General features: G+C 51.9%; 1 long non-coding RNA gene across 1 annotated transcript; it reads left to right on the top strand.

Moving 5' to 3' along the window:
- Positions 1–10,626: 10,626 nt before the first annotated feature.
- Positions 10,627–12,298, top strand: LOC140595285 (uncharacterized). The gene is made up of 2 exons (XR_011996784.1): positions 10,627–10,798; positions 11,535–12,298. It is a non-coding gene; the product is annotated as an uncharacterized lncRNA (long non-coding RNA).
- Positions 12,299–21,839: the final 9,541 nt, after the last annotated feature.

The following is a 21,839-nucleotide window of genomic DNA, read 5'->3' as shown; positions in this document are numbered from 1 at the left end:
TTGCCGTGCAGGCTCTCCTGAGTTGATTTCACATCTAGTTATACCAGTAAGCTGACGGAGGCTCTCAGATCGGGGGGCTGACATCGGGGCCTGGGGGTGGGACGAATGTCACTGAGGATCCGTGCCTTAGATTGGGATGTCCCAGGTGCAGACTCTGAGACAAGAATTCGAGAGCACGTAGTTTATTTGGGAGGTGATTCCAGGAAACACCAGCTAGGAGCAGGGAGCGAGAGCGGGGAAGGAGCTAGCGATCCAGGGCCTGTTATTAAGCCTGCTGGTTGGGAGGACAGCTGGAGTTCACCCCCACAGAGAAAGTCTGGGAGGTGGAGCCGATCACATGGGGATGAGTTGCCCCAGGAGCCGGGGACACTAACTCTGATGTCATTCTCTGGGGGTTGCTGCAGGGGGTGTTAATTCTCTGGCACCTTCTGCCTGCCTCGTGTGGGCTAAGTGGTCTGCTGAGGTTGTGTTCAAAAGCCCTCAGGCAAGGAGCAGCAGATATTGGCAGCTGTATCGGAGGATGCCAGGGCTATGTGCAGGGCACAGCCAGTGCCTGCTCCCCAGCAGGCGTGGGGATGACAAATGATGCTCATTAAATGACTCAGACCCTCAGGACAGAACAGAGAGACACACAGTTTGAAAGCTCGTCCTTTTGAATTTTCCTTTTCCTCAAAGAGGAAAGTCTCAGTTTGTGCTAATGGGGCTTAACTCCTTTCTAAAGCTCCATCATCTACCTTTTGAACCCAGGGAGCGTGTGTAAGAGGAAAAGAGTGACCATGGCTCCCTCCTGCGTGTCCCTGGGACCTCCCCTGGTGACTGGACACCGGGGCGCTCAGCCAGGGGAAGGGCGCTCAGCCAGGGGAAGCTCAGCCAGGGGAAGGGCGACTGGGTGGAACCAGGGCCCAGCCCCCTCAGCACTAATCACCCTTCTCAGGGCACACAATGTGGGATCTCGCCCTCTCTCAGCTGGTCCCACCTGTGGCCAGATGGAGCCCACGGGGTTCCAGGCCCCTGCTCTGTGTGAGACCAGCAACAGCCTGCTCTGGTGGCTGTGGGTGTCAGGCACCCCTCTCTGGGTTGGGTTTGGGGAACCACCAGAGGCCAAGGCTTGAGCTGGAGGCTCCAGGAGGCTCTAGCCATGTGGCCATGAAGGGATGAGCCAGGGGTGGGTGGGTGGGAAATGCAGGAAGGCCTCCTCCAGCCCTTTTACCCTCCTGGCAGGTTTCCTGGGCTGCTCCCAAGCTGGGCACATGGGCAGGGTGGGTCTGGAGGGGGGCCCGAGTCAGAGTTTACAGACCCTCCCTGCCAGAGCTGAGGTCATGTGTGTGTGTGTGTGTGTGTGTGTGTGCACGCACATGTGTAATGAGAGTGAGTGGGTACATGTGTCAGTGCATCTGTGTGAGACAGAGAAAGAGAGATGGACAGATAGAGACTGGAGGAGGTTGGCAGGGAGAGTGAAAAGGTGATATCAGAGGAGGGAAGGTATGCAGGTTAGAGTACTCAGGTTAGGCCTGAGGACTCGGCCTGAGTGGGGATGACATGAACAGGTGGGGTTCCAGGTGTGCCCAGGCATCAAACAGTGGTCTGAGCTCTTTATCTGCCTTCTATGTTAGTATTTTTAATCAACAAATACTTGCACTTGCTCTGTGGAGATACTATTCCCATTGTTTTACAAAAACAAAAAACAACTAAATAAATGTTTTAAAGCATTTTAGCATGAAACCATCCAATCCTCACAAAGACCTGGTAGGGAGGCACTATTCTTGTCCCCATTTGCAGATAGACTATTGTGACTGGCCCACAGTCCTAGAGGGAACAAATGGAAAGGCTGGTGGGTTGACCAGGCATCCGGTTCCAGAGTCGGGATCCTCCCCACGATGCCTGGGTTTCATCCGCTGATAGAAGGTGGAGGGCCAATTATGCCTATTACCCATTTTACAGATGGAAAAACAGAGGCACACCAGGGCTAGCAATTTCTCAGCTCAAAAGTGGCGGAGCCAGGACCCAGCCCAGCCTGTGGGCTCAGGCCCACACTGTAATCACCTGGCTACGGGCCCATGATAATGAGCCCTTTGAAAAAGGGTGAGTCACTTACCTTGGATGTGCCTCAGTTTCCTCATTTGCCAAGTCGGGCTCTAGTAATCCTTCCCTACTGACTCATAAGGCGTGGTGAGAGAAGGGAGCAGGGCCAAGCTCCCAGAAACTTCCATCAGGGAGGTGCCCTGGCCTGGGAGGAAGCTGGTCTTGGCCAGTCTGCCCCAGCATCCTGAGGGCCTGTGGCCAATCACATCCCCTCCTTATCTGCATTTCCTCACCTGGAGCGTGGGTGGCCTGGGATGAGACCCCAAACTCATCAAGCTCCAGAAGACTTATAGATTTCGACTTGATATTTGAAAGGATCCCTCTGACTCCCTGTGGAGGATGAACTGTGCAGTGGGCAAAAGTCAGTGCCGGAGGCCAGTGGGGGAGGCAGCAGCAATTGTCCAGTGGGAGACGGTGGATGCTTGGACCATCCATGGTGGAGATGGGGAGGTGATTAAATTCTGGCCAGAGTTCCAGGTAAGGCCAACACCAACGGATTTAATCAAGAATCTGCACTTCCTCTCTTGAAATCCCATCTCTGAAGTTTCCAGGGCAGTTTTGACTCTCTTTTTTAAAGAGCTAGCTTGTATTTTATTCTAATAGCTGAGCTTTGTTCCCCCTAAGGATGGGCAGTCCCACAGTTAAAGAGTAAATGGATGAACACTCCATGAGCACCCAGAGTGCCCCAGGCCCACAGAGGAGATTTAGCAAGGCTGCCACCTGTCCAGATGGGTTTTTCGGAGAGTGCCACATCTGTTAAAGGGATTTTGAATGTTAAAGAGGATATCAATTGCAGGAAGGAAATTACTGAGTCTTCAAATACCATCAACTGGGAAAAAGATAGATGGGGCTTTTATGGACGTGTCGTTTGTCCCAATAAAATAAAACGTCTTCAAATCTGTCTTCACTGGCCTCAAAGTGCTGCAGTGTTGTCTAACAGAGCAGTTTACATCTCAGTGATGAGTCTTAAAAACAAAAGGCAAAATAGTGCTCTCACCCAACTATCTGACTTTCTAAAACAACTAAAATGAAAATGTACATTTATTTGTGCGATGAAATCTACAAAGCACCTAAGGGCAGGGCCCTGGGCTAAGAAGGAGAGAGAGGGATCAGATCTTGTTCTCCGAGGCATGGCTGGTGGGGATATGAACAGGGACATAAATTGGCACACAGGGTGCAGTGGGTTAGGGCAATGAAAAAGGTCCCAAGGTTCTGAAAACAGAGGGATTGCTGGGTGCCGGGGGCGGGTTAGTTTGCTCTTGTTGGTGTGTAACTGAAATTCCTAATAAATCTGCCTTATACTGTAAGGGAATTTGTTATCTCCCATGAGAGAGACCACTGGTTAGGTGGACACCAGGGTGGGTTGATTCAGTGGCTCTAAGCCACCACCAGCCTGTTTTGCCATCTGCTATTGTCAGCTCTTCTCTTGGTCACAAGATAACTGCCATCAGCAACCTGGGCCATATGTCTCCTTGTCTAAGAGGCCCTGAGAGAGACACCTGCAAGTGTGGGATATACCTTCTCTCCTGTACAACTGACTGTCCTATAGCCTGTTGCCCACTCGGGACCACTAACAACCTCCAGGGGATTGCTGTACAGTGAACCACGGAGTACTCAGGATGATCCTGGAGCTAAGGCTCGGGGCAGCGTCCCCTGAGCCAAGGGGCTGCACGGGGCATGGCTGGACGCTGGAGCTGAGCCTCTGTCTGGAAAGAGGAATGTGGGAAAGGATACTGGTTAGCCATCTGAGCAGGGCACTGGTGGGCTTTTCGACTAGCAATGACAACCACCACCACCACCGCCATAATTTAATAATAATAGTAGAAGCAGGCAGTAGTTTTGAGCACTTGTGACAATCTGTTCATTGCACTTAGGGCTTTCAATGCAGAGTAGGATCTCTCTTAGCCAAAGCCCCTCATCTGACTCACCTGATTACCTGAAGCTCTCCATTCCTCTGGCAAACACATAGAGAAACCTACAGCTTGGAATTGGCTCTTCCTTAAATGCCTGTTTCCTGAAACTCAGTGGTTTTGTTCCCCAAAACTGTTTACTCGGGATATACTTGATACAGGCACTTGATATTGTAATTGCAGAGCTTAAATAAACGTAGCAAATGGATAAGCAGGAGCACAGGAAAGAGAGGGAGCTGCTGCTTTGATGAATTCTTTAGAAAGATTTGAGGGGCGCCTGGGTGGCTCAGTCGGTGAAGTGCCTGACTCTTGATTTTCCGCTCAGATCGTGATCTCAGGGTTGTGGGATCGAGCCTCATGTCAGGCTCCACACTGAGTGGGGAGTCTGCTTGGGATTCTCTCTCTCCTTCTCCCTCTGCTCCTCCTCCCTCCTCCGCTCCCTCTACATCTCTCTCTCTGTCTCTCTCTCAAATAAATAAATAAAATCTTTAAAAAAGAGAGAAAGATTTGATAAGAGTAAAAAGCCTAAAAAGAGAACGGAAAGATATCCAAAAGTGTGCGGCCCAATGCAATCATAGCCGCTTGCTGCATGTGGCTCCTGAGCGGTTGAGATGTGGCTGCTGTGACTGAGAGGCCGAACGTTTGATTTTGTTTACTGTTAATTAATTTACGTTATTAAAGGCAGACACCGTGATTCAGTTGTTGGAAAACTTTTGAATATAATTGGGGCGAGCTGTTTATATGAATCTGCTGTTAACCGTAAATTTCTCGAAATCTAAATGAAGATCAAGTGTTTCTGATAAACACAGAGATGGGTTGTGAGTATATAATGCGCACCAGATCTTGAAGATTTATATGAAAAAAATGGAGAATATCTTAATTTCAATATTTATTGTATGTTGAAATGATATCTCAGATATGCTTAGCGAAATAAGATACATCATTTAAATTAATGTCATCTGTTTCTTTTTTTCTTCCTAATGTAGCTACTAAAAACTTCAAAGTTACATGCATGGTTCACATTATATTTCTATTGGGCAGTGCTGGTCTGGAAGGAGTCTGCATTCAGATCGTTTTTGCAAGTTTTTATTCCATGTGAAATAAATTAAAACTGAACATTGTATGATTATATGAAAGAAAGGAGACAATGAGAGACTAATAGCAGATTCACATTAAAAAGAGGTCTTGGCTCTGTCATAAACATCTTCACCAATTAATGGACTCTTATGTGTTTTAACCTGTGTTAGGATGTGACTATAATTTTTTTATTCCTCAATGTACCCAGTGTATTTTTATTAATGGACCCACCGCTGGTCCAGGTTGTTCTGGATAAGAGGGCTCCTCCTAGGTTTTACTGCAGCCCTTGGAGTTCAGGGCAAGTGTAATGATTCCTGCCGTATTTTTATTTTATTTGTTGAGTTGGCTCCACACCCAACTGGAGCCCAACACCGGGCTTGAACTCACCACCTGCGATCAAGACCTGAGCTGAGTTCAAGAGTCAGACCCTTAGCCAGCTGAGGCACCCAGGCGCCCCCATGATTCCCACTTTAGAGGCTGGGAAAACCAAGGCTCCAGGAGGGAGAGTGATGTGCTGAGCATTCCATAGACAGGGTGTTGAGGGATGGGATGGACTTGAGTCCCAACCTACCTGACATCATCCCAGGCTTGTTTTCTTCCTGTCGCCACGCTGCCGGGGTCCTGGATACTAAGTTCTGGTTGCAAGTGGAATAAGCCAGTTAGAACTCAGAACACAACAGAATCCTGCTTGCTTGGGGATTTCGTCAGTCTCTCTAACCCCAAGGCTTTAAGGCCATTAGGACTGATTGTTGGGAACTTCCACGTTGTTGTCTTGAAGTGGAAATGATCAGTGAACTGAGTGTATGCGACTCTTGATGGCTTTAAGCATGTGCAGGTTACAGACTACATGTTTATGTCTCCCAGATTCAGATGTTGAAGTCTTAACCTCGGCGTGATGGTGTTTGTGGGTGGGACTTGGGGAGGCAATTAAATCGTGAGGGTGGGCTCCTCATGGTGGGATTAGTGCCCTTATAAGAAGAGACACCCTAGAAGAAGAGATGGTGTTTCCATTCTCTGCTCTGCAGCGTGAGGATGCAGCGAGGAGGTGGCTGTCTACAAGCCGGGAAGGGGGTTCTCGCCAGGAGTTGCGTTGGCCAGCACTTTGATCTTGGACTTCTCAGTCTCCAGAACTGTGAGAAAGAATTTGTTCTGGCAGCCCGGGGCTGACTAGGACCCCATGGTCCCTCCCTCCCTCCCCTCCCCTGGTTGATGACTTAGGTCCATCTCGAAGCCGCTCAGACTTGCTCAGCTCGAAGAACAGGTGCATCATTCAGGAAGTAGAGTCCACTCCAGGGTGTATCAAAACCCAATCTCTGTCTCTCTCTTTTTTTTAAAGATTTTATTTATTTATTCATGAGAGACAGAGAGGCAGAGACACAGGCAGAGGGAGAAGCAGGCTCCATGTAGGGAGCCCAATGCGGGACTCGATCCCGGGTCTCCAGGATCACGCCCTGGGCTGAAGGCGGCGCTGAACCGCTAAGCCACCCGGGGACCCCAAACCCAATCTCATAACCAATCTGAGCGTTTCCAGTTGTAGATTCTCCCCAGAGTGTCCTTCCAGGTGTCCCTCTCCTCTCAGGTGGGGATGATGGTCGCTGGCTCAGGGATGTTTCCAGCACTCTAGAACGACTCGGTTCCAACACTTCCAGCTTCAGGACTTCAGTTAAAATTCCAAGTCCCTCAGGAGGGTCTTGGTCCTTCCCGCTGCACTGGATTCACTGCGTCGGGAGGCTGGGACCTGTCCCTGGGGAGAGCAGCCTGGCCCCTGGGGCTGTCACTGAGGCCCCACCCCCCTCCGGCGAGAGCACAGTTTGCAGGCGGCCGTGGTGTGGCCTGGACTTGGGCTCCCATGGTCCTGAGGTCACCGCCTGGAGTGTGGACCCTGCACCCCCCACCCCGACTCTGCTCCTCTGGGACGTGTGGTCCCTGACGAGGCCGTGTGGCCACGTCCAGGTGAGGGTAAGCGAGGTCACGCACGGGGGCGCTCAGGACCCCGGTCCTTGCATGCAACCGGGGCCCCATGTCGTCAGCCCACGGTCCTCAGCGGGTCGCCAGTCGGGGTGACAGACGGAGGGAGTCCTGGGGCTGCCCCGGAATCAGGGCTTTGGCCTTAGGAAGGGAGATTTCTGTAGGAACGCTCTGGGATTTCACCTGGAATGGCAACGTGGCTTCTGATGACTCTCAGGGGACAAGCCGTGAGAGGTTGACTGTCCTCACACCGAAGGGGCTGCGAGGAGGACGGTGGCCTCGCTCCCTGAGATGTGTTTAGGTTGCCTGCTGCTGCCAGGCGGCCAGACGAGAACGCCCCAAGCTCTGGGCTCGGGGCCTGCTGCCTTTTCTCCTTCTGCTTCTTAATTAAGAAAAAAAAAAATTCCCGAAGCCTCCATTACTGCAGATTCCCTGACACTCTGCTGTGGGCTGATCTTTCAGAAGAAGCACCGTCTTTCTTGAGTGTTTCTCTTCTCTGAGTTCCTCCTCTTTGATCTTGAGACCAGGGAGAAACACGTGCTCTCACTCAGGGCTGCAAAACCCACCCCTCGCTCGTTCTCAGATCTCCCTTCCTCTTTCCTCCCTCTCTCTCTGGCTAGTGTTTATCTTTCTCTTTTGGGGCGATGGACGCTTCATTCCCTGGAGGCTGTAAAGGAGGTTTTAAAGACAGTGGAACTGTTATTATGAATGTCCCCGATGATAAGGGCATGCTCCTTCCCACCCCGATCCTGGGCCACTGTGACGCACGCCCTCTAAGACGACCAACTCCCTCTACTTTGTATGCTTACAGAAGACAGCATGGAACCGCCTGGCTGGATGAAGGTCTTTCCTGCGCAAGCAGAGGAGAGAGCTCTAGAGAGAAAGAAGCGCGTCTGAGAGGGGCCTGGGAGGTTATATCTGCTGGCTCCTCCATCCCATCTTTGCTTGATTTATTCAATGGGCATTTATGGAGACATTTCTGTGCACTAGACTCCATCCCAGGCACTGGGTATGCAAGAAGCACAAGGTCTCTGCACACATAGAGATCACATCTAGGAGGTAGGGACAGGAAATGGCTAATGAAACCAATACATGATGTCATTTCAGATCATACTAACTAGTGTAAAATAAAGCATGTTGATGTCATAGTGAGGGATGAGGAGCGGGTGCCGGCTCTCATGAGCTGGCTGTCCATAAAGAGATGGTATTTGAGTTGAGACCTGAATGAAGGAATATACCAAGCAAAAACTAGTGGAAGATGAGTAAATGCATAAACAGAAATGTATATCCAGACAATAGAATATTACTCAGCCCTAAGAAGGAAGGGAAATCTGATATATGCCATAACGTAGATGAATCTTGAGGACGTTATACTAAGTGAAATAAGCCCATCACAAGAGAACAAACGCTGTATGATTCCACTTATGTGGGGCTACCTAGAGTTGTCAAATTCACAGAGATAGAAAGTAGAATGGTGGTTGTTGGGGGCTAGGGGAATCGGGAGTCATTGTTCAGTGGGGACAGAAGTTTGGTTTTGCAAGTTGAAAGGTGTCCTGCTGATGGTTGGTGGTGATGGTAGCATGATGATGTGAAAGTGCTAATGTCCCTGAATTATACACTTAGAGGTGGTTACGATGATAAATTGAAGTTATGTTTATTCTTCTGCAATTAAAAAAAAATGATCTGAAGACTGTTTCAGGCTTAGGGAACAGCAAGTGCAAAGGCCCTGTGGTAGGAATGAGACTGACACGTTTGAGAAACATAAAGCGATCTAGTGTCCTAAGGACAAAGTGAGTAGACAGTTGGGGAGTGGAAAGAGCTGTGAGTGGAAGGACAGACAGGAGCCGGAGCAGGCTAGGTCACGTAAGTTTGGATTTTATTTTGTAGATGTGAAATAAAGAGTCTCAATAATTCCCCCAAAGTCAAATGGCCAATAAACCACCATGGCAAGAAGTACTAGCTGTCTTCCAGAAGCTTAGCTGTTCCCATTTCTTCCTTAGTAGTAGAACCTCTGATTATCAGCTGCGTGTCTTGCTGCCCAGAGCGATGACTATAGTTCCCGGCTTCCCTTGCAATGAGGCATGGTCATGTGACTTTAGTCCTGGACACTGGGAAGCAAGGGAGAGTATTGTTGGCAAGGTCACGGATGTGTCCTTAAAGGGAGGGGGAGTTCCCTTTTTTGTCTTTTGTGCCTTCCTGCTGTCCGGAATGTCAGCGTAATGGCTGGAGTTCCAACAGCTCTCTTGTACCCGTGACACATGTGAGGGGGTGGCCGGTGACTTTGGCCTGGGGAGCAGGGAGGCTTTTTGAGGAGGGACCCCTTGGTCTGCCTTGTCTGGTGAGGAGGAGGCACCCGAGGGCAGGTGTACTCAGGGAAGGTCGCTCCTGGTGGAGGCACCCAGAGTGGGATAAGCCTGGGGCGTGTGACACCGCAGGGTCGGGCAGGGTAGCAGGTGGGAGGGGCGGCGCGGGCAGAGGCCGGACCAGAGAGGAGCAGGTCTGACCCATCTGTCCCCACGAGCGGGGCACTGACAGGTCCAGGTGGGGTTGCTCGTGGGCAGGAGGGGCGCAGGGAGGCGGGGACAAGGCCGGGCCAGCGTCCGGATGGGCCGGTGCTGGGAGGGCAGAATGAGGCAGCATGTGCTTTGCAAACTGTTGGGTGCTGCCCCTCTGAGGGACAGGGGCTGGAACCTGCCGGGGCTCAGTGACATCAGGCTGCTGGTGGCAATGAGGAGGATGACCTCAGAGCATCCTCTCAGTCTGCGTTTCTGCGGGGACAGATCTGACCCCGGAGATGAGGTTGATCCCAACGTGGAGCTGACAAGGCCAGAAACGCAGGTCACAGAGTGTTGTCAAATGCCTTCCTGACAACGGTGATGACGACGATGACAGTGTCTAACATGTCAAACCCTCGCGCCCAGTGGGCAGACACCGCTGAGCACTTTCCTGATACCTCCTGCTTTGCTCTGTCCTATGGTCCTCTGCACCAGGGACTGTCATCATCCTTGTTTTACAGACGAGGAAACTGAGGCAGGGACAGGGTAAATAGCTTGCGAGGTCACACAGCTAGCGAGTTGTGGGCTGGGATTTGAACGCGGAGAATCTGCGTCCAGGGCTGTGCCCTCAGGAGGCCAGGGGGGCCGTCCTGTCCACCTGCACAGGTAACCACACGTGAACGGTTTCACGCTGAGGCCTTCTTAGGTGAAATTTCTTAGCATTCCGACATCCGGCTTCCAAAAATGCAAAATGAAAATACTTCGCCCAGGTGTTTCCTCTCTTCCGTCCTTCCCCTGTGACCTCCCAGTCTCGGCTCGAGACTCTGAGCCCCCCTGGCCCCCACTCAGATGGGCAGGGCCCCATTTCCCAAGAGCCTGGGAAGGGCTGGGAATCGGCAGGTGGGGGTCCGGGTGTCCACCTGCGGGTGAGAAGGAGCAGGAGCTGCAGCTTCGCGGCCGGGATGGCCTCTGCTCTGGTGCGGGTTACACTCGGGGGTGCACCTGCAGCGGGGAGGCTGAGGGGCTCGGGGCCGTGATTCCCGGATGCAGAGCCTTCTGCTCTCTCACGTGGGACCATAAAACCAGAGATTAGAGCAAAGATGGCCCTTCCCAGGGGGCGGATTGCAGCTGAACGGGAGCCAGACATTCTGTTCTGTGGAGCCAGATCTGCCCGCAGCTGGGCGGAGCAGCCATCCAAGGCTTGTCCCTGACCCGCTTGCAGAGATGCGTGCCAGTGACCCGAGGAGCTTGGCCGTGATTCAAGCCGTGAGTAATAACGATGGAAACGCAATTTCCAGGGACCGGGCAATGAATACTCACACCGCGTGAGGTCTGCGGTTCGCTGTTCTTTGCTGAACACAGTCCTGTCGTTTGGACACCGTGGGCTGCTGGTGTGGTGTGTGCATGGCGCGTCTACACAGCATGGCGCGTCTACACAGCCTGGCCAACCGTGCTGCCCACCTGGAGCCCAGCAGTCGCACCCCAAGACTGAGCTTGCAGGAGAGCTGGCTCCTCCTTGAAGTTCTGAGGCATTTGTAACTGTGGTGCCTCCTGCCCCCCATTCGCCATGTCCTACATCCTAGGTCAGACTCTCAGAGGCTCAAGTCCTGTGCTGAGATTTTCCTGGCCTTGGGCTTGTTAACACGTGACGGTCTGAGGGGTCCTTGCACACAGGGTGGGGGGATGTCCTTGGTCTAGGGCATCTCTTCAGGTGCCTTGGAGGGGCTCGTCTGAGGGACACAGGAGCCCTGGAGCCATGGGTGCCTCTGTTGGGCTGCAGCCAATAGTGGGGTCCCCTGGGGATCAGGAGAATGTTTTCTCACAAAGGCCACACCTATTCCTCCAAACCTCAGTTTCTTTTTCTCTTTCCTTTCCTTTTCTTTTTCTCTTCTTTTTTCTTTCTTTCTTTCTTTCTTTCTTTCTTTCTTTCTTTCTCTCTTCTCTTCTCTTCTCTTCTCTTCTCTTCTCTTCTCTTCTCTTTCCTTTCTTTTCTTTTCAGCAGGCTCCATGCCCAGCGGGGAGCCCAATGCAGAACTTGAACCCATGACCCTGATATCAAGACCTGAGCTGGGATCAAGAGTCAGACATCCACCCAACTGAGACACCGTGGCCCCCCAGCCCACTCTCTTAATGACTGGCAGGCTCTGGTCTCCCCGGGGAGGAGGCTGTTCTTCCTTATTGAGGATCATTGGATGGTGCTGGGCAGGGACTTGTCAGATCCACTGTTGCTGTTGGGAAGTTCACGATGCGTTGAAGGGTGTGATGGGTGGTGAGTAGCCTCAGGATGGTAGCGAAGAATGACATTTCCCAGAATCTCTTGCAGCTTGGGTTCTGGACGTGAACTTGGCTCTGTTGGGTGGATCTGCTTGTCTGGATCTAGGAGGCAGAGTGAGGCTGGGGCCTCCCCCAGGGTTGGCCTCACTTGGTCCTTTGTGGTGATGCACCCTGGAGTGAAGGGGGCACATCAGGGCTGAGGGTGTTGGTTTGAATCCTTCGTGGGGATCTGCAAAGGCAAATGGAACAAGAGATGCTGCTAGTGGGAAAGATGGTACCTACCGGACACGGGAAGCCTAAACTGAGGGCCTCCGGTCCCGCTGGCTCCCATGGATTATTATTTCTTTGTTCGTCTGCTTTTGAGCAAGAGGGTATCAAACCTTCTCCCCACCCTCATTAGAATTTTAACTCCAAGAGGGAAAGGTATTTCGCTTGCCCCAGCGCCTGGCTCAGTATGTGTTTGGTGAAATATTAAATTAATAAATGAATGAAGGCAGCATCTGTCTTTTCAACTTAGCACCTAGCAGGGTGCCTGGCAGGTGGTAGGACTCGATAAATATTTGGTGAATGAATGAATGAGTGGATGAATCAATGAATTCTCTCAATCCTTCCCCCTTTCACACCTGCCTCTTCCATTGTCTTCATACCCCTCCTCTCCCCCATCCTTGTTTTCTGACCCCTTCTGGTAGATTTGGGGCCTGCCCTGAGCACGCCTCTGTGGTCCTGGTTTCACTGCCTCCCTCTTGCCTGGATGACAAATGTCTCTCAGCCTTGGGAGCCAAGGAGGCTTCATGCACTGGGCAGCCGAGTGGACACTCCTGGCTCTGCCAGCCACGTGCAAGCGCAAGGCTGACCCAGGAAGATTCTCCTACTCATGGAGCCCTTGGGGAGGCGGAAGATCTGACTGGCCTGCTGCCCATGGTCCAGTCCTGCAAGCAAGTTCCTGCACAGCCAGACCCAGTTCCCAAGAGGCGAGGCATCAGTCACCTCCCACGGGCACCGGTGCTAAAAACAGCGTAATTTCCCCAAACACAGCTGCACCTGCGAAGGCGAGAACACAAGGCAGCCTATTTTTAGCAGGTGACAGACGGCACACCCGGGAGCTATAATTAGCCTCTTGCTCCAAGGGTGGGGTTTCCAACCCGATGCAGGGTGACTGCTCTGGGGGTCCCCTCACCTCAGCACCTGTCTGTGCTGTCAGGGGCGGGAAGGGCCTGGCTGCACCAGGGGAGGCCCTGGGGTTCCCCGGGAGCCCCGGGAGGGCGGCAGAGGCCCTTGCGGGTATTGGGCCCCACCATCGCTCACTGCCTTTCTCCTCCTGGCCTGGCCATTTGCAGAAGGCTCGATCCAGTGCCCGGATGTAAGTGCTGTCCTCGGGGGATGACCCGGCCAGGCCGGGGTGATAGGCATGCCCGGTCACCTTGGTGTCAGGCTCGCAGGTCGCCTGTCCCCCACTCCTGGCTGCCCTGCGGGGGACAGGGCCGGGGGTGCTGAGCTGTGGCAGAGAGCTCATGCGGGGCCCTCCCCACCATCCCTCTGCAGGGCTCTCAGCGGAGCAGGGACGCCGGATCCTGGAATCAGGGCTGTATTTCCCGGGTGACGGTGACCGAGAGGTGGCCGGTGGGATGCGAGCACCGGCTCTCCTCGGGCCGTCAGCTGGGAGAGCGCCCAAGCGCAGGCTCATCTGGTGGAAGGATCCTCAGTTTCCTTAGCTGCACAGTTGACGCATAGTTGGGCCTGTCTCCTCTCGTTTCTATAAAGTAGGAATGTTTTCAATTGCCAAAGGACAAAAAACCCCATAGACCAAGGCAAAAAGGAATTCATTGGCTCAGGCAAGTGGAAGTTTCCAGAAAGAGCTGCCTCAGGCACTGACTTAGGAAGAAGTGGGAACCAAAGGGAGGAAATCTTTCACGAGATAAACGTTTATCCATCCAGGCTTCCAAACAATCGTCTCTGGCTTTGGGGGTGGGCGTGGGTGGTCCCGCTGGTGATGGCCACACTGAGGGGGACAGGCCCCACCTCGGCAAAGCTCAGGGACCACTGGAGGGGGCCGGGCCGTGTGGTCGGGCAACCTGGCTGTGGAAGCTCAGGGAATGCGGGACACCCCCCCTGCCTGTCTGTCTGTCTGTCCTGGGCCCCGCCCGCACCACAGACCCGCGCCTGTTGCTTTCCCAGTGAGGTTGTTGGGAGCACACGCGGGGCGGGCTTGCGGGGCCCCCAGCATCTGAGCCAGCGGGGCCGCGGCCGGGCTCGAGTCCGCATCCCCGGGAAGTCCGAGGCTGTCCACAGGGCCTCCGCCATTCCGGGCTGAGTGGGGGGTGGGGGGGCCCTTGGCCCCCACTTGCTGCCTCCGCGGGCTGACTCCCTCTGCACCTGCTTCTGTGGCTCCTGCGGGGAGTCCCCGCTGCTCCTCCTCCACCGGGTCCCTCCTCCCCTGGTTCCAGGCCAGAGGCCACAGGGACGCGCACATTTTACTAGTGACAATGCAGCGGCCCAGACGCAGGCCATGTGGGAGATTCTCTGGGCCCCGGGGCCTGGGCCATGTCTGCCAACTCCAGCCTCAGGAGGTGTAGCTTAGGACCCCCAAGTCCCTTCTAGCTACAAACTGCCGCTCACCCCCCGAGTATGGCTTCCCAGCTACTGCTCTGTGGTCCGCTTCCAGCCTGGGGACCACACCGCCCACACTAAGTGGCTTTTCGAGATGGTTTCCACACAGGAAAGTTCCTCTCCTCTGAGTGGCTCTCCTCCCAGCTGGTGAAGGTGGGTTTTCTCCCCACTGCTCCCCTAATGATGATCACAGCCACTTCCTGCGTGACTGCTCCCAGCCAGTGTGGGGCCTGCGCCCTTCCCGCAGGAGCTCACTTCTCTGCATCGGGACCCCACGGGGTAGGGCCTGTTTCCCCATTTTACAGGCGAGGGGAAAGGACTTGATGGGGGTGGGGGTTTGTGGGGTGCTGTCTCACCCCGAGGCCAAAGCTCCTCACCATTGCTCACTGTTTTCCCTGTGTTCTTATCTTTTCTTGAGATATAATTGAAATACAATATTGCATTAGGTTTAAGTTCCAACATAATGGTTTGATATATGTGCACATTGTGAAATAATCACCACAAAAAGTTTAGTTCACACCCATCAGCACACATAATTACAAATAATGTTTTTTCTTGTAATGAGAATTTTAAAGATCTATTCTCTTAGCAACTTTCAAAAATACAATGCTGTATGGTTAACCATGGTCACCATGCTGGACATCATATCCCTGGGGCTTATTTCTCTTTTAGCTGCAAGTTTGTACCTTTTGAGTCTCTTCACCCATTTCATCCTCGCTGCCTCCCAACTGTTTACCTAATTTTAGGCACTTTCCAGCAATCGTCCGTGCTGTCCCCACAGTCACACATCACCAGGATGATCCTTTATTTAATATTTCTCTTTAAATAGACACATTTTTGTTTTCCCTCGAAAACTTTCACTTGAAAGAAAACTGTGTCAGCAGAGTGGACGGAAACGCAGCACGGCTTGCTGGAAAAGGATGGTAACCATAGAAATTAAAACAACAAGCCTGAACAGAGGGCCTGCATTCTGCCCCCAGCCCGGGGGCCTGTTCTGTCTTTGTTCCAAAGGATGACAAGCAAGGCCCAGGGAGGGGCTGGAGGCATATTAGCAGCAAATCACGAGGCTGTCTTTGAGGTGATGGGAAGGAGTGGAGAAGAATCGCTCTAGGATTCAGAGACACTGGACACCACATCCATCTGCGGCGTCAAGTCACCTGGAGTTTGCCTTCTGGGAGGACTTGGCAAGGAGGAGGGGCTGGGAGGGGTGGGAGGTTTGCCCTGGGGTGGGGGTGGGGGGAGCAGCAGGGCCTAGGCCTGAGAACAGAGGAGGCCAAATGAGCAGAGAGAGGCTGTGGAGGGAGAGGGCAGAGGAGGGGCCTGAGTCAGTCTCTCCGCAGTGTCCCTTGGCCAGCTCAGGACGGGGGCTCAGTGATGGTCAGTGGGGACAGCCCCGCCAGTTCCCCTGTGACGCGCCCTGGATTGGATTCCTGTGGCTCCGCCAGCCCTGAGGACCGCCCTTCTGCCCAGGCCAGGGACCCTCTCCGCTGTCCCCCACTGCTGCCCAATCGAATCCATTGACTCCCCGTCTCTCAGCCCTTTTCCTGAAACACGAAACATGGGATGGTTTCAATGATTTACTTATTTCAAGCCACGGGGTCCTGGCAGAGAAGTCAATAGGCCTGTGTTAGAAATGATTTCCCTTAGTTATCCAGGCTGTCTCAAGAACAACGGAAATACCTTCACATGAATTGAGCCCTTGGAGGGATGAGGCCTGAGGCCGATGACTGGGGTCTCTAAACCACCTGCCCGCCCACATGGGTTCTCCAGGGCACAGGCAAGATGAACTTGGTTCAGCTGTAGATGGTGAGTATTGATGGAGCATCTTTACCGCGTGGAATCATATGGAAAAGGAAGTGGCCCTGACCTTCCAGGAGCTGGTGGTCTAATGACAGAGGCTGGGGTGTGCACAGAAAGGCCTACCAGCCCTGCAGCACAGTTATGGCTTCATAGGAAGAAGACTAGACCATGTTAGGAGCAGAGTGGAGGCAGCTGAGGAACGTACTCCAGAGAGAGGATATCTGATATTTAAAAAAATATATATATATATATTTATTTTATATATAAAATATACATATATATTTTATATACAAAATATAAAATATATAAATATAAATTTCATAAATATATAAAATATAAAAAAATATATATATACATATATATTTTAATCACTCTTTGTTTCTTTGCTGATGTTTCTTTGGGTATGAAGGAAACCTTAACAAAATTTAAAACACTAAGACTTTTGCAAGCTATGCTCTGATCATAATCAAGTGACATTAACACAAATAATAAATAGATATCCACGCTGGAAATCGTCTATGTCTTGACTGTGGCAATGCTTACCCTGGTGGACACGTTTGTTGAAGCTCATTGAGGTGGTCACCTAAAATGGATGCATTTTACTGGAAGGCCTCCTCTCCTGAATAACTCCCAGATCAAAGCAGAAATCAACACTAAAATGGTATTTCTAGAAAACAGTGAATGGGAGAAGAGTTCACATCTAAACTCGGGATGTGGCTAAACTGGATGTGGAAGAAAATGTATGGTCTTGAATGCTTGCATTATTCCAGAGGAAGGAGCAATGATAAAGGCAGCTAGTTCTTACAAAGTAGGAAAGAAAAAAAAAAAAAAAAAAAAGAGGAACAAAATAAACCAAGATAAAGTGGGGAAAGGGAATTAATAAGGACCCAAATTGAATATGCACGTGGTCAGCATCTAGAAGATGAGGTTTCAGAGGAGCTGGGGAAGTAAGAATGTACAGGTTAGGAAATGTAGCTTTCTGATTCAGGACCTGGAAGGTTCTTATGCGGGAGAGTGGTGTGCGGGGAGCCGGGTCCAGAGGATGGCTCTGACCACAGGGTGGAGAGTAGCTAGAGGCAGGGCCACTAGAGGCTGAAACAGAGTGCTTTGCAGGGTCCCTTCCCCACCTCCTCCTGGGTTCTGAGTATCACCTTAACTTTTCTAAACCATTCCAGAGGGTTGGGATGCTGGCTCTGCCCTGCCTCTGGGAGACACAGGCCAGAGATGAAAACTTGAGAGGGAGGATGCATCAGCTTAAAGTCACATCTAACCGAAGACATTGGAGGTCTGGTGGGGTGTGTGCTGAACTTGTACACTGGCTGGAGGGGCTGGGGCCAGCCTGTCTGAATTCCCCAGCCAGGGAAAGAGCGAGGACAGGGAGGCCATAGGGCATAGCCAGGTCCTGGGAAGACTCTGGCGGTCCAGCTGCCCTAGTTGGGACATGACAAGCAGGAAGGCAGGAGGTGAACTCAGAATGGGAACCTGGAGCAGCACGAGCCAGATCAAATCCTCTAGAGAAGGGGCTGAGAGTGGTTCCTGGGGGATGGGCTCAACAACCTTGGCAGGTGGTGGCCCACCTTTAAAAAATATTTTAATTTTCCTCAATTAAGATCCCACAGGCTAAAAAAATATATTGGAGTGTAACCTATATCAGAAGAGTGCCCAGATCCCAAAGGCAAACTTGATGAATCGTCACAAGGTGACGTCACACACCTGACCCAGCCCCCAGAGGAAGAAATGGCACCACCAGTTAATAGAGGTCATCTGCATACACGCTCAGAGGGGCACATTTTCATCCTCGGTGTAAGGGAGACGGGACCCCAGCCAGCCTCCATCTCCCCCAGCTGTTCCATTTGAGTCGTCGATGTGCTGTTTTACGTACTGGACTTCCTGAAAGGGACCCTACCCGTGTCTTCAGGTTTTAATTTCATCTTGATTCTACCCTGTTGGGCAGCAGATACTCCAAATCACAGAATGTGGTGTCAGAAATCTGGAAGAGATGGTCGTATTTGTTTTAACTGCTGGAAGAAAAGCCCCCTGGGGAGTCGGCCAGTGGAGGCAGGAGCTCAGCTCACCTGAGTTAGAGGGCCAGTGGGCCAACAGTGGGGACGAAGGACATGCACATCCCAGGATGGTGACTGTGGCCGGGGAGCTGCTTCCTAGAAGCCCAGAGCCCTGAACCGGCTAGGACCGGTGGGGAGGTGCCTTGAGGGCTCCAGGGACAGGTCTGAGCTGGTTCTACAGTTAATCTGTCAGAGAAACTCCCACCAGGACATCAAGAACAAATAAGCTCCTTGTCACATCATCCCAGCTTCTCCTCCCTCTCCCTCCCTCCCTCCTTCCCTCCCTCCCTCCTTCCCTCCCTCCCTCTCCCCCTCTCTCCCTCTCTCTCCCTTTCTCTCTCTCTTCCCTTTTCTCTCTCCCTTTCTCTCCCTCTCTCTCCCTTTCTCTCGCTTTCTCCCTTTCTCTCTCTCTCTCTCTCTCCCTTTCTCTCCCCACCCCCCTCTGTATTTTGCCTCAGTGAGGAAATATATTATAGTTTCTGAAGGCAACTGCTTTCTCTTCCTTCCCTATGAACAGCCGAGAAAAGAATTAATTTGGAGTTTTGCAATGTCGGGGCCTCTCTCATTAAATTACTCCCACTGTCTCTCGGAACCCCTGGTAACTTGGTTTAATGATCTCTCATTCTTCACATCCTGGAAAAATGCTGTGCGGGTCTCCTCGCACCGGCAGTCTCGGATCTGTTGGTATCTTTCGGTTTCCTTGTCTCTGGCTCCCCCTCCAAGGCCTCGTCCCCTCCCTGTCCCAGTCCTTGACCCTGTTCTGGCTTCCCAGCATCCCCAATCCCTTGCCTTGTCTTCTGTTCTCTCTGCACTACTTTGCTCACCACATTCTTGTATTTTCTTCTGCTAACAATTCTACCTAACTGTCCTTGTTTAGAAATAAACAAACTGAGATGATGATGATCACAACCATGTTTTTTTTTTTTTTTTTAATCAAAAGTCATTGCCTGGTGGCTTATGTTTGGTGGGGTGGGACGGGCAGGCCACAAGGAATGGTGGGCAATGCCTCTCTGCTAAGGTGCAAACCCCCTGAGGCAGACACCTGGTCTGTCCTGTGTCCTGTTGAGTCCCCCAGAGACCACAGTGCTGCTTGGCTCTCGGCAGGGGCTTCATAAATTCTTCCCGAATAAAAGAGAGACATCCGGCCTGTGCTGCAAATAATGCCCTGGCCGATGTTGTTGAAATAATGATACTGAGCTGAACCACTTCATTTATGATACTGAGCTGAACCACTTCATTTACAGAAACAAATGGGTAAGAAGGGGACCTTTCACTCCTTCCTATGGCCCCCTGATTACGTGTGATGCAGCAGAGAAGTACACATATCCCCTTAGCAGTCTGGAAAATTCAAATAAAGAAAGGAATTTGTTCACATCACAGTGAAGACAACATTCTATATAAAGAACTCCATATGATGGATCATGTTGCACCTCAAACTTCCAGAGACTCTGCCTCATGTGAATGTCTGCTGTTTCCGAGCCTTTGGCCCCCACATATCCGAGCCTGTGGGAAAGTGAACCAGCAGCAGTGCTGGGACTGAGGATGGGTGAAGCTCAAAGTGACCTTGGGATCAAGCTCTGAGAAGCCCCTTGCTTCGGTCAGGCCTGGGCAAGGCTGAAAAGAAGATGGAGTGTGTCCTGAGAGGCTCAGCGGGGAAGAGGGCTGGACGTTTCTAGATTGTTGCAGTTGGTGCTACGTGCTTGACCATAAGCGCAGCACGATTAGAGCAAGGAGAGACACGGGAATGCAGACTACGTCAGGGCCATGTAACGGTCACCAATTGCTGTGTAACAAATACCCACGCCTGCTCCCCCCAAATTTAGTGGCTCCAAGCAGTGCATATTTATTACCTGCCACAGTGTCTGAGGGTCAGGACCCTGGGAACAGCTCACTGGTGTTTGGGGTTCAGTATCTCCAGGAGGCTGCAGTCAGGCTGTCCTCTGGGGCTGCAATCTTGCAGGAGCTGGAGAAGACTCATTTACATGGAATTACACCATCACCACATGGGCCTCTCTGCCACGCGGCTTCAGACAGAGACAGATGGAGAGACAGAGACAGCAGAGAGGCGGAGACAGACAACGAAGCTGCTGCCTTTAATAACCCAATGTTGGAAGCGACGTGCCATCCTGTCTGCCATGTGCTGTTGGTCATACGCACCTAATACAGGAGGGGACAGCAGAGTGCCAGGGACAGGGACCACGGGAGGCCAGCTACCACAGGCCGGATGTCTCTCTTTTATTCGGGAAGAATTGATGAAGCCCCTGCCGAGAGCCAAGCAGCACTGTGGTCTCTGAGGGACTCAACAGGACACAGGACAGACCAGGTCTAGGCTCAGGGGGTTTGCACCTTAGCAGAGAGGCAGAGAAGATACAAATAAATACATAATATGTTTCATGAGATGAGTGTTTATTCCCCCACAACTTTAACATCTCTAAAACTGGCACATGCCTTATAAGTTGATGCTACATCAGAGTATATTTGACAGTTTTTATTTTCTTCTCTCCAGGGAAGGGCCCAAATGCCTCATTAAGAAGATGAGTTTAATGAAGAGGCCATCAAATGACCATTAGCAGCGTGGCTGGGGTGTGGGAACCAGAGGATGGTGGTGCCATCCACAGGGACGAGCCCCAGCTGTGAGGGGGGCCTGCAGGGCAAGAGGAGGGGCAGCAGTGGCTCCGGAGCTGGGTTGAATTTTAGTCGGGGGAGGGGAGCCCCCCCCCCCCCCCCCCCCCCCCCCCGGCATGAGCTGTGGGTGCTGAGGATTGCCACAGCCCAGCACGGAGGAGGCGAGAAATCCATGTCAGAAAGTTAGAAAGATGCAGTGAAAGACCAAGACACCTGCACCCCAATGTTTCTAGCAGCAATGTCCACAATAGCCAAACTGTGGAAGGAGCCTCGGTGTCCATCGAAAGATGAATGGAGAAAGATGATGTGGTCTATGTATACAGTGGAATATTACTCAGCCATTAGAAAGGACAAATACTGGGATCCCTGGATGGCTCAGTGGTTTAGCGCTGCCTTTGGCCCAGGGTGTGATCCCGGGGTCCCGGGATTGAGTCCCACGTCAGGCTCCCTGCATGGAGTCTGCTTCTCCCTCTGCCTGTGTCTCTGCCCCTCTCTCTCTCTCTCTCTCTCTCTCTCTCTGTGTCTCTCATGAATAAATAACTAAAAAAAATATATATTTTAAAAAAGGACAAATACCCACCAATTGCTTCAATGTGGATAGAACTGGAGGGTATTATGCTGAGTGAAGTAAGTCAATCGGAGAAGGACAAACATTATATGGTTTCATTCATACGGGGAATATAAAAAATACTGAAAGGGATTAAAGGGGAAAGGAGAGAAAATGAGTGGGAAGTATCAGAGAGGGAGACAGAACCGGAGAGACTCCTAACTCTGGGAAATGAATAGGGGGCAGTGGCAGGGGAGGTGGGGGGGGTGGTTGGGGTGACTGGGTGATGGGCACTGAGGGGGGCACGTGACGGGATGAGCACTGGGTGTTATGCTATATGTTGGCAAATCGAACTCCAATAAAAAATACACACACACACACACACACACAC

Source organism: Vulpes vulpes, chromosome 14, assembly GCF_048418805.1.
Source record: "Vulpes vulpes isolate BD-2025 chromosome 14, VulVul3, whole genome shotgun sequence".
NCBI lineage: Eukaryota > Metazoa > Chordata > Mammalia > Carnivora > Canidae > Vulpes > Vulpes vulpes.
Note: the sequence above shows the minus strand (reverse complement) of the source record. Positions and strands in the feature narration are given on the sequence as shown.